Source organism: Perna viridis, chromosome 6, assembly GCF_037379345.1.
Source record: "Perna viridis isolate PV_CMFRI_1.1 ecotype Kerala chromosome 6, ASM3737934v1, whole genome shotgun sequence".
Taxonomy (NCBI): domain Eukaryota; kingdom Metazoa; phylum Mollusca; class Bivalvia; order Mytilida; family Mytilidae; genus Perna; species Perna viridis.
In genome coordinates this window covers 19,875,564-19,888,560 of record NC_142450.1, presented here as the reverse complement: position 1 = coordinate 19,888,560, position 12,997 = coordinate 19,875,564, and the positions used below count along the sequence as shown (strand labels likewise).

At 32.7% G+C, this 12,997-nt stretch overlaps 1 protein-coding gene and 1 pseudogene across 6 annotated transcripts in view; one reads left to right on the top strand and one right to left on the bottom strand.

Annotated features, from left to right (window-relative positions):
- The window catches only part of LOC148613996 (E3 ubiquitin-protein ligase rnf213-alpha-like), a 146,888-nt gene extending 145,950 nt beyond the window's left edge, over nucleotides 1-938 (bottom strand). Inside the window, exon 1 of one of the 6 annotated variants that reach the window (XM_088587701.1) lies at nucleotides 827-938. The gene's annotated coding sequence lies outside the window, so the exon portion shown is untranslated. Of the gene's footprint in view, nucleotides 1-315; nucleotides 440-826 lie in introns of those variants that run through there. The other 5 variants (XM_088587696.1, XM_088587704.1, XM_088587702.1 and 2 more) reach the window with 5 other exon arrangements.
- An 889-nt stretch (nucleotides 939-1,827) lies between these two features.
- LOC148613995 (uncharacterized) lies at nucleotides 1,828-7,580 on the top strand (annotated as a pseudogene).
- Nucleotides 7,581-12,997: the final 5,417 nt, after the last annotated feature.

Sequence of the window (12,997 nt, the reverse complement as noted above, 5' to 3'; positions counted from 1 at the left end):
TAACCGTAAGTTTATGACTAGAAGTAAATTTATTTATATGAAGAATAAGGTATTTCGCGGAAATTTTGTGAAAGGGTCAGGAAAAGGGACATAACTATGATAGAAAGGACTTTACATCCTTTGTTTTAATATTTCAGAAAAAATTACTAATAAAGGTTTGGTGGAAATAGAAGAACTAAACATCCTGTTCTTTACTAGTCACTAAATGCTTCTACTATAACATTAAGAGTAGTGTATTACATTTCTCGAACGATAAAAAAAAGGACGAAAGCTTTTTAAAAATCAATGCAGCCTTGCAAAAAACTTTTTACATACCTTTTTGTAAATTACATTTCACACAAAACAAGTACACAGTTATTGTATTATTGACTGATACCAATTGGACAAAGGACGATTTTCAGGAAACCATTAGTATGAAGAAATTAAATATTGCATTTCTAAAAATAAGTCGTAGATATTTAAATGGGAGAGTCTGAAATGAGGAAGAAATTTTTTTATTATTTATAATGCATCTCCGTTGTTTCAACAATATTGCATTTCTTTCTGACAATATGGAAATGTCATGAAGGGTTAAAATATTACTAACGTATACGTTATAATTAAATTTATTATACACTCGGCAACCCCAGAAAGCTCCAACACACGAGCAAATATTACCGAGACATAAACAATATCAATATCTACAAATGTTAAATTTGATCAGAACGTCATTTTCTAATGTGTAAATATTTAATTCCAATTTGGTGTTTAAGTCGCTCCTTAAAATCATTGTAAAAAGGTAAATCAATGCAGTATTGCAAAATTTAGAGTACAATATTTTACATACCTTTTTGTAAATTATATTTCACACAAAATAAGTACACAGTTATTGTATTATTGACTGATACCCATTGGACAAAGGACGATTTTCAGAAAACCATTAATATGAAGAAATTCGATATTGCATTTCTAAAAATAAGTCGTAGATCTTTAAAGGGGGAAGTCCGAAATGAGTAAATATGTATGATTGTCTTAAATGTGCAGATCTGAATGCAGAAATGATTATTGTTATGTGTATGTATAGCATATGTAGTATGAAAAAGCGAAAAAAGCATCGTTTGAATGGTAGGTTTTTCTACATAATGAATCACTTTACCATTGGTAGTGTAAGAATTTTGGACTGGTACTTAAGTTCTTGAAAGCAGAAACTAATCATACAAAACATCGTGTAGATTTAAGAATAAATGACATAAGATACAAAAGACAACACAAAAACAAAAAAAACAAACTTCTTTAAAGTTTGGACCGGGCAAAGGATTTGTTTTGTTAAAACCGAACGGTATCTGCTGTAGGAAAAATTGTAACATTTGTTTTCATATGTTTCAAAACATATGGAAACATGTTTATGACTGGTATGGAAATATATCTACTTTTATTAAAACTTATGAACTGCATATTTTGCCCTAATTCAAATGAAAAAAAAATGTTGTTAGAGATTGAAATCATCTTGGAAACATTTGTTTACATATTGATATTGTATTTTGAGAGTATCATATATTTATATTTTAATTGTAAAGATTGTTTTTCAGATTTTTCATGGAGGTTTTACACATATGAAAAACACACGATAAACATGTTTTGTTATTTTCCTTTTGTATATATAGAGGCAAGTGTGCAAAATTTAATTCTCTATGTCAAAAACTAGCAACATTGCTTGTGTACCTCAGAAAATTCAATTACTGATTTGTATATAAATAAACGAATCAGAAATCATGATATTCAATCGTTAGCATTATATATAAGCCTCGTTTTCATATCGTACGTCAATGCGCGTTTCAGTATCTGTTATATTATGTTTTTGCGTTCAAGTGGGATTTAGTTTTTTTCATTTCTTGTCATTTATAGAGTAATATTTCATCATTTTCTGAACACAACTATATCAGTTTCATTGCTATTATGGAGAAAAACTTTATAACCATTATACTTTGCAAGTAGATTTAGTGTTAAAGAAACAATTCTACGAGCTTGGATTACGATCTCGGACAATAATGGCAACAGAAGATCGAGAACTAATTTAGATGCTAATAATACCACAAATTGGACTAATTTAAAGCTTAAATCTGCTCTAAAAGATTTAGGCATCAATATATCAATCCCACTTAATAACAGTGCTTTACGTAAACTGTATGAGGATAACAAAGATTCTCGTGCCACTGTGCTTTCTGCGTATTTAACGTTGCAATGGTATTTGATGATGTGCTCCATTTTTTCAACTTGAATTTCATGGCGAATGGACGGGGCTTTAATAATATTTTTTTTCTCATTTCGAATTTTCAAACTTTTATTACCACCTCAGTACAGTGTCAAATGCGAGAGGCTAACTTTTATCTATTGGGTTAACATCTGGTAAAGTGGTCAGCAACCCCCCCCCCCCCCCCATATTCTTTCTGGAAATGCAGAACCTATCAACAAAAGAGATTGCCGCGAGTAAATGTTCTACTGCAACACGAGTAGATTCTTCAAGTCGAAACGACTTTTTCCAGGAACCCGAAACTGATTGCGTAGTAACTGAACCGCATCAGGGAATTGTGAACATTTCATCTATCGCGCAACCAGTCCGCTCATCGTCCGCCCAAATGGAGAACGTGTTGGTTAATACGCTGCAATTATGCCAGCGGACACTACATCAACTGGCGACACGTCAGGATTCAAACTCAATAAACAATTTCATTTTGCAAACTGCTATGTCGGCAATTGGAAGCAGCCAACAATCATCTTATCTTCCCTATCGTTCATCATTCCCGTTCATCCTGGTTTGACAATGCCCTCTGAATCTATTAATAGTATCAGTACAGTACCACTCTACACTATAAACAATTCCTGTGCTTCTTTTGGAGTACCAGCTACATCTATAAAAGTTATTGACATGGTGTCTGCTGAAATTCGACAGCAAATTGTCTCAGGTAAAGATGTCAGTCTGATCATTCTTTTAATACCTAATTATGAAATTCCTTTTAAGAAAACTGTTGATGAACGTCTAGCCAGAAACCTGTCTTTAGATGAATTTATTTTGGCTTTTGGCCGGTATAAGAGAATCATGTGCTCAGTTTTCCCCTCTCGTGCTGAAGAACTAGATTTATACCTTTATCACATTGTTGAGACTGCCCACATTTGGTCTCATAAGTCTTTTGAGTACCACAGGGTATTTTCAGCAAAGTGTGCTACTATGCTGTTGCAACACAATGTTAAGATTGCCTGGTCAAAAGGGGATACTGACTTGAGACAAAAAGTATGTGCTGGATCTAGGGTTAATTCCTGTGGAAAGTGTAGTTCAATCATGCATATCACTGCTATGTGACCTATCCCATTCAAACAGCAAGGAATCAAGTCTTCAGATTCACTTGGGCGTGACGTTATGTATCACAATGGTCATCAAATATGCAAAAAATATAATTGGTCACAAGGATGTGTCAAAATATTTACACATGCAAGTCGTGCAAGTCCAAGCTCATGGGAAATTTAATTGTTCAGTTAAGGGCCAGGAGTCTAATCCGCCCAGTTTTAAAACCAAAATAGCGGCCAATAATCCTAGCAAGCAATCATGTCTAGCTACTTCTATTAACTGTGATCAGCTAAGAAAAGAACTTTCAAGACATCCAGATAAGGAGTTTACAAGTGTTTATGCAATAGTGTAGACTTTTGTTTCGATATGCTTATTTCTTATTGTAATATCGAAAATCTTGAATGTAAAAATGCTTTGTCGACCAGGAGAGATCCAGAATCAGTTCAAAAGCTGATCGACGATGAAGTTAAGCCTAATAGGCATAGCAACTCATAAATATTCCCTCAAACAGCGCTTGATACTTGACCGCACAATATAAAAGATCTCCTTAGTGTGAATATGATTGATAAAGAGCTTTGTTCCTTAAGTTATATTGAACTTGATGATGCAGTCCAAGTAATTCAAGAGTTTGGTTAAAAAAAAGGTATATGTTGCAAAGTTGATATATCAGATGCCATTAAACAGTTGCCCATTTCTCCAAGTCAGTGGCATCTTTTTTGTTTCAAGTGGAATAAGGAATACTACAACTATGTACGATTACCTTTTGGTTGTAGATCAATCCTAGACTTTTTGACATGCTATCACAAAGTATTTGTTGGATAGCAAAACATAATTATAAAATTGATGTATTTTTTCATATGCTTGATGATTTTTTAACTATAGATAAGCCAGGTAGTTGTGGTGAAAGAACAATGGCTTTGTTATCTTTAATTTTCAAAAGGTTAAATATTCCTCTGTCAGCTAAGAAAATAGTTGGCCCTTGCTCTGAATTAGAATATCTAGGAGTTATATTAGATACACTCAATATGCAAGCTCGGTTACCCGAAGCAAAACTTTATCGTATTATTAAATTTATTAAGTTCATATTAGGAAAACAATTCCTGTACTAGAAAAGCACTATAACAATTACTAGGTCATCTCAATTTGCTAGTCGTGTCATACTGCCCGGAAGAACATTTATAACTTATTCATACAAACTAAGGACTACAGTGAAAGAAAGTTATCACCATGTACGCGTAAATAAGGAGTGTAAAGCCGATTTGAATATGAGGTTAACATTTTTAAGTCAGTGGAATGGAATTAATTTATTCTATGAGAATAAAGTAACATCAGCTTCTAAATTACCTATCACTATGTCAGTTTTAACACAATTATGTCTTTTGTTACATTCACATGTATTTGATAATTTTAATAGTGTTATGCTAGAGGCTGCTTGTACAATTGCATTTTTGGGGGTTTTTTTTGCGCTGTGGACAGTTCACAGTTATGAATAATTTTGACTCAGAACGTAATTTAAGTTTAAGTGATGTCCACTTAACAACTGATGCTGTTTATATCACTTTAAAGAAATCAAAAACCGATCCATTCAAGTAAGGTATAACTATACCTTTATTTAGTACTGATTTATTCAATTGCCCTGTTAAATCCATCGATAAATACTACGTGTTAAGATGTTCATCCAGATTTGACAGTCAAGCATTTTTTTTATAAATGATAAAGAGCAACCCCTTACTAGACATTTTTTTATCACACATGTTAAAATTCTACGAGATAAAATAGGCGTTGAAAGTAAAAACTATAATGGTCATTCTTTCAGAATAGGTGCAGCTACTGCTGCACATCATGCACGTCTTGAGGATCACCTCATTCAAACCCTTGGTAGATGGTCTTCTGATTGTTATACTAGGTATATACATACCTCACCTTCTGATATTAAAGATGCTCAAACTAAACTTGCTCAAACAACATTGTAAATACATGTCTCTTGAAACTTATATATGAATGTGCCAGGAATTGTAGTTGTAACAAAGGTGTGGTTAAACTGGGGGGCTACAGCTGTTTCACATCTGTATTTGGCCGATTCGATACAAACTTTCTCTCCTTGTATCTAATCCCCCAAGTTTAACTTAATTAGATATTGTATTTTATTTTCTAGTTTTTACTATTGTTTTTATGCAAAGGGGGATAATTCTAATTAATTCTTATTAGTTGTGAAGCAGTTTATAGTTCCTAAATTGTCCAAGATGTATATTATCTTTATAGTTACTTAATAAATGTTAATTTCACTGACTTTTATTTGTATTTGATCAAACAAACAAAAAATGATCGAAGTGAAGCTTAGTCCTAACAAATTAAGTACATTATTCCACTGCCATAGTAAAACATAAGACTTATATTGTTAAGAAGTATTGAATCACAGGAAACATTTTGTCATCAGACAATGATATCACACAATTTATACATGTATAATTATTAACAATATAAAATGATAATTATACTTTAATTATAGTTTATATGTTAATTGCATTATCTCCTAAATATTCCAGTAGCCTCTTTCTGCAGAACCTTTTATCACAGATGAAGCCTCGTTTTCATATCATTGCGCGTTTCAGTATCTATTACGCTATGTTTTTGCATTCAAGTGGGATTTAGTTTTTTTTATCCGCCACCATCCCCACCACACACCTTTGTTTGTAAGTGCCTTGGGGACTGTTGTATTTTATGTATAGTTAGTTGTAGTTCTTTATTTAAGTTTTCAAATTTATATTCCAGAATCTTATTTTTGTATGTTAAGTGTTTTATTTTAAAGTGATGTAGTAGTATAGTCTTTATTTACCATTTATATGTTCAAACATACATGTAATTCTCTTGGGTCATGTTGACTTTATTATTTGACTGATATGATTCACTTACATTTCCTCTCTTATCTATCCATGCTGACATATGGATCACTTTACTGCTGTTTATTACATTGTTACTTCTTACATTACTATTCATGCTGACGTATGGATAACTTTTAAAGCTTTATATTACTTCGTTATTTCTTACATTACTATCCATGCTGACATACGGATCACTTTTAAAGCTTTATTTTACTTCGTTATTTCTTACATTACTATCCATGCTGACATACGGATCACTTTTAAAGCTTTATATTACTTTGTTACTTCTTACATTACTATACATGCTGACGTATGGATCACTTTTACTGCTTTATGTTTACATGTATATTATACTCGGCGTCACATTAATAAGATACTGTTAAAATTTGAATAAAAATATTTTCTACGACTTCATTGAAACCTACCGTCGTTTAAATTGTCTTAAATGACTTGCTCATTCGTTTAGCCAAACGGCTTCACCCTAAAAATTGAATAGTTAAATTCCGGTGAGATTTTAATTCTCGGTCCCATATTTACATTGTCAAAGTCGGCCACGTTTACAGTGAGATGGCGTTTACGTTTAAATGGTTTGTCCAAAAACCGAAGAACCCAGAATGCATTTCGGCGTCGTTAGTTCGGATATCTCGGATTTATTTTACGCGAACAACGTACAATACCGAGAAGTTGTTCAAGCAGACGATTGTCACGGGTGTTCGACGGGAACTTACGAACTTCGTTTGTAAACAAATCGTCCCGTGGAAACCTACATGGCGGATATTAGTATGGGATTTTCCCGTAAGGATTTGTTACGCACGATTTAAGCCAATAAGCGACTCGTTGGTACTAACTGTAGCGGTAAGTCCTGACGGTTTAAAAAGTAGAGCTTCAATTCGAAAATGTGCTGTATGTGACGTTGAGTATAGTTTTCTAACTTTATCTATTCATGCTGACGTATGGATCACTTTTACAGCTTAATATTACATTGTTACTTCTTACATTACTATCCATGTTTACAGCTTAAAATTACATTGTCACTTCTTACATTAACTATCCATGCTGACGTATGGATCACTTAACTGCTTTATGTTTATAATAGTTTTTCTAACATTATCGACCCATGAAGCAGTTTATAGTCCCTAAATTGTCCAAGATGTCTATCATCTTTGTAGTTACTTAATAAATGTTAATTTCACTGACTTTTATTTATAGTTGATCAAACAATCAAAAATGATCGAAGTGAAGCTTAGTCCTAACACATTTAGTGCATTATTCCACTGCCATAGTAAAACATAAGACTTACATTGTTAAGAAGTATTGAATCACAGTAAACATTTTGTCATCAGACAATTATACCACGCAATTCATACATGTATAGTTATTAACAATATAGATAGGGCGGCAAAACATTCGTGTGTACTTTTCACATGATTTTTAGCCGAAATGCCTATAAAGTAAGTCAAATAAGACTAATAAATGTATTGACAGACGATATTGATAGATTTCATTATATAACAGAGCAAAAGAAAAACTGAATTTAGAAATATCCGTTTATATAGTCCGAAATACTTTCAGAGTCGTCAGGGAAAAATATTGCATAAGGATCGGTCGTTGAATATATTTGAGCGTCTTATAATTAGACATTCGAAGTGATTAAGTATAAATCATGCAAATTCTGTTATACGTGATACAACTCCAAAAAGTCTACATAATTTTATTTTTTTATAGATCTTTATGATGAAATGTCTAATCATTCATTCCAATCTGTCTGCTCTTGGGGGATAATTTACATTAAAGGTCAAATGGTTTCTACTTCATTTTAATGACATTTACAGAGTTATCTGTATTAATTTTGAGTTCTACAGTACATTATATATAATGTATATCTCTTATGAACAAAGGCGCTATGAAATTTCACATATTATTTTCTGTTTACTTAAGCATTTTAAACAAATATAAAAAAATAAATATAATGTAGTCTTTCCAACCATGTATCACATTTTGCATGATTCTTAGCTGGATTGCTACTTAATCTCCTTCGGTATGTGCATCTCTTGTTTATGTTGATGGCCAAAATATCGTTTTAAAATAAAGAAAAATTAATCTGAAAATAATGTTTTTTATTAAGCCGTCCAAAATGATTTTACTTTCTTTATCAATAACTGACTTTGTTAGCTTGAGAAACTGTTCATGGAACATTGTTCAGCCAGATCCTCTGATCTCAGTGTCCGCTAGATGGCGGTTTTTTTTAAACTGAAATTTGGATATAGCATCTACCAAAAGATTTGTACAGTGCTAGACTTTTGACAGTAAGGGTTATGAAATAAATTAATATTGTAACAATATTAAAGTCATCAGTGCAAAAGCGTTATAGACGTTATCTTGAACTTGTGGGTTATGGTGTATCCATCTGCACAATAAGGACTGAACAGTTCACAGTGTCATAGTTTTCCTGGTTTAAGAAAGAACTACAAAAACATACTAGAAAACATGGAAATTCTAAATTCCTTAGTAAAGCACTTATTAATTCAATTGATTAATGCACCACCAAAACTCTTTCAAAACTTTTAACTTCTATACTCACAGCTGTCAAAGAGGGTTTGCAGTCCTACCACGACACTTGTTACTCCTGTAGTGGTATCAATTAAATGTGGATCCTGAAAATTTCGAAAGATCTTTTGGAGACAATCATTTCAAGACTATTTTCAGAATATAATAGCATTTAAACCTATGATTTTTCAACACTGTATACTTTTATTCAACATACTCAGTTAAAATCCCGACTAAAAAACATTATACATCGTTGTTTTTTTTCCAAAAAAGATGGTACACCTAGATACAAATATATAGTTTTTGGTAGAGATTCCTCATACTTTGTAAGAAATAATTCAAATCATCTTTCAAATATACGAAAGAAGATGTTTACAACATGCTGGAGTTTTTAATCGACAACATATTTGTCCAGTGTGGTGGACGCGTTTTTCAACAAACGGTCGGCATTCCAACGGGAACAAATTGTGCTCCTCTACTTGCTGACCTATTCCGTCACTCTTATGAGAATGACTTTATAGCTCAACTTATTCGAAAGAAAGAATATCGTTTAGCTAGATCCTTTAATCTCAGTTTCCGCCATGTATATGACGTATTATCTTTAAATAATCCTAATTTCGGGGATTTGATACATCGCATCTACCCAAAAGAACTTGAGATAAAGGATACTACAGACATGTGAAGTCAGCCTCATATCGTGACCTACACTTAGAAATCGATGGTAAAGGGAAACTATTGACCAAACTTAACGACAAACGTGATGACTTTTCATTCAAAATTGTCAACTTTCCTTTCATCTGTGGCAACACCACTTCAGCACCTGCGTATGGAGTGTTCATATCACAACTCATACGTTGTGCCAGAGCTTGCCGAAACTACGCAGAATTTTTGTATCGCGCTAGAACTCTAACAAATAGACTTCTTATGATTAAATGTAGGCTTCTGGAGCAGGGGTATGTTGTCATCACTACAGAAGTTTTATGGTCGTCATCATAAACTCGTGGGTCGTTATGGTGTATCCATCTGCACAATGAAAACTGATTTATTCAACGGGTCACAGTTTTCCTTTCCTCGTTTGTCTACCCCGGACTTGACTTTTTTATGAGCAACTCGGTGGGTGTTTCCAGAAAAGCAGAGGACGCTTACCCTACCGGTGCACCTGGTCCATGCTCCAGTTTTTAGTGCTGTCCGAGTTGCTCATTTGCTTTTGTTACTTTGTATGTATGATTTTAGTTACTCTATGTTCTTCGTTGTGTATGTCTGTTTTCCATGTCTGGTCTTTGTCCCTGGATTACATTCTTTTGATTACCACTATAACCTTGGTTCCCTTGATTACTCTTAAACAATAGTACAACTTTACTATATATAAAATAATCAGGCGTTGGCATCCGTCTCAATTTGTCAATAATTATATGTGATGGTGTCATAATATTATGCACATTTACAATGAGACGAGCAACCTTTTTTTTTAAAACAATTATTTACGTTGTTTACACTTTTTTAATTGAACCATGCAGTACAACAGTAACTGAAATGTGGAAAAAATAACAGAATTGTCTACCTTGAGTAGAGCTTCAGTTGACATAAAACTTCTGACACAAATCCTTTTTTTTAATTATATTAGTTAAAATACCAGTGTGGTAAGACCAAGATATATTTCAATCAGTATTAACACCTAAAAGTTTAGATTTTAAACATTTTCTAGTTTAATATCATCTTTGTTAGTACATGTATTCTTCGTTAAGATAATAAATAAGTGAACAATAGCCACGACCAAAAAGGTAAAAAAACTAAATACAAATAAGATATGAATAAAATGTACAAATATTGAACAATATGAGCCAAACAATTCGGACTTACGGCCTTCGTCTCGTGTTTGTTACAATGTTATAGACATTACTGAATGAAATATCGGTATTATCAGTAAATTGGTAAGTCGATGTTTTCGATATCATAAAAAAGTTTTTGCACTTGTCGTAACATAATCAAAAATGGGATTTCACTTCCTAGATGTAAGGTAATGTAATAAATAAAGCTCGAAGGTATAGACAGAATTCTTTTAGTCTGGAAAAATTTTGAATAAACTTATCCGTAAGAGTTATCTTCATTGTATCATTTTTAAATCTTTGAATTATTTTATTGGTTCTAATATTGACTCATTTGTTAGTAAATTAAGTATTGATTAACTTTAGTACATTTTGTCCTATTTCCTGCCTTTACTTTTTATCATGGCATATGTACGAAGACCGTGCCTTTCTTGGATATTTTATAATGTGTTTTTTACTAAAAGTTTTTTTTTACTAAAAGTTAGGTAAGGGTTGGGCTCTCACAAACAGGTTTAACCCCGCCACATACTATGTGTGCCGATCACAATCCATGAACTTGTAGCTCAGTGGTTGACGTTGTTTTGTAATGTTTGTTGTTATTCGTTTTACTTTTTTCCTATAGAATAGATCGTCTTTTATCATTAGTTGAACGTCATTTATTTTAGTGATTTTTACAGCTTGCTTTATGGTATGGGTTTTGTCCATCAATTAAGACCGTTTTGTGACCTGTAAAATTTTAACTGTTCGTTGCTTGGTATTTGGTGGCTGTATCTTACAGGTAAACAAACCACATCTCCAATTTTTATATTACTCAAAATTGGAATGGTGATACGAAGTTTTAAATCGTAAGTTTTTGGTCAAATTGTATGTACCAGCCCAAGCTTCGTGAGTATTATCAACCATACCTATCATCTTAGCACATATCCTATTGCTGAAAGATAAGCTGAAATAATGCTAGGTGCAAAAAATCTTTGAATTAATATGCTAAAAATAATGCTATAGTTTATTATTTCCATAAAATATTCATTAAAAAAGTTTAAAATCTTTGGTTCCTTTTTTGTGGAGATGGTACTATTGCAGCTTGAGTAAATATAATAATGTATTGCAGAAGTTTTCATGCAGAAGTTGTACTGTAAGCACACTTAGGTGAGGTCGGGCTTGTGGTACTTTTGCCCTGAGTGTCATAGTGAGAATGGCTATCGGCCAAATCTTTTTTCCAGAATATGTTTACGCAACATTAAGCATGTAGTACTAGTATTTTCGAAATCATGTTTTCACAAAAAAATTGAAAATAGCCAAGAAGTTTGTCTATTTATGACTGATACTAAGGTTGAATTATCAATGGAAAATAGAACCCAATGGTTGGACCTAAGATGAACCCGGAAAGCTACAGCCAGCACTACTGGATAGAATTGAAAAGTCATAATATTGAGTTATTTCCGGCAAGATGGAAAAGCACCATAAAACCATTTATGACCATATATATGTGTGTCACCCAAAAGATTTTACAACTGAAGTGTTTTACCAGAAAGGCATGTCTCATCTTGTTATTTAATTTTTTTTAATTTAGATCTTCCTATATATTTGATTCCAATGCTGCAGAGAGGTTACTCAATTAAACACGTGTACAGCATATGGAAATTTGCAGTATATATAATTGGTATTCATGGAGATGCCATATAACTCAGATAAAAAGATAAGCCACATTCTCAAGTCTGCTTTAACGTCCGCGTATAGTACAGCCGCGTTGGATAATGCATTAATGAAATCACACTCACCTTTCTTGTATCGTGAGTAACATTTTTGTTACTTTTTTATGGATTTCAGATAAATTGCAACATTTAAAAAGAAATGAAGGCTGTCTGTCAATGGATCTTGAGTAATTAATGCGCCATAGTTTTTCAGAGAATGCATAAGGCAAAAATATTATAGCATATAAACATACATCACGATATTGAATGTTTATTCTCAATTTTAAGCTAATTAAAATTTGCTATATATACAGTCGAACCTCGATGTGTTGAACTCGGATTAGTCGAAATCTCGGATAACTCGAACTAATTACAAAGTCCCAGCAAAACTCCCCTTACTCCAATACAATTTGACCTCGGATGAATCGAAACCTCGGATAACTCGAGGTAATCAATCATTCCCCTCGATATGACTTCGAGGTAAGTTAACCCCGATGTCTCGAAGTCAACTAATTAGTCGAAAAACTGATTGCTTTATTACCCACCATGATCGAAGTGTGTTTTAACAACAATTAGCTTGGCTTTTAAAATTAATTTGTTGAGACTCTTTATAGTTTGATTTGTTTATTTAATTAATTTAAAATTGCGCGTGTTGTTAAAAGAAACGAATTTCATTAATAACACGTGGAATTTACACTAACAGTGATATCCGACACTTTGATATTTTGA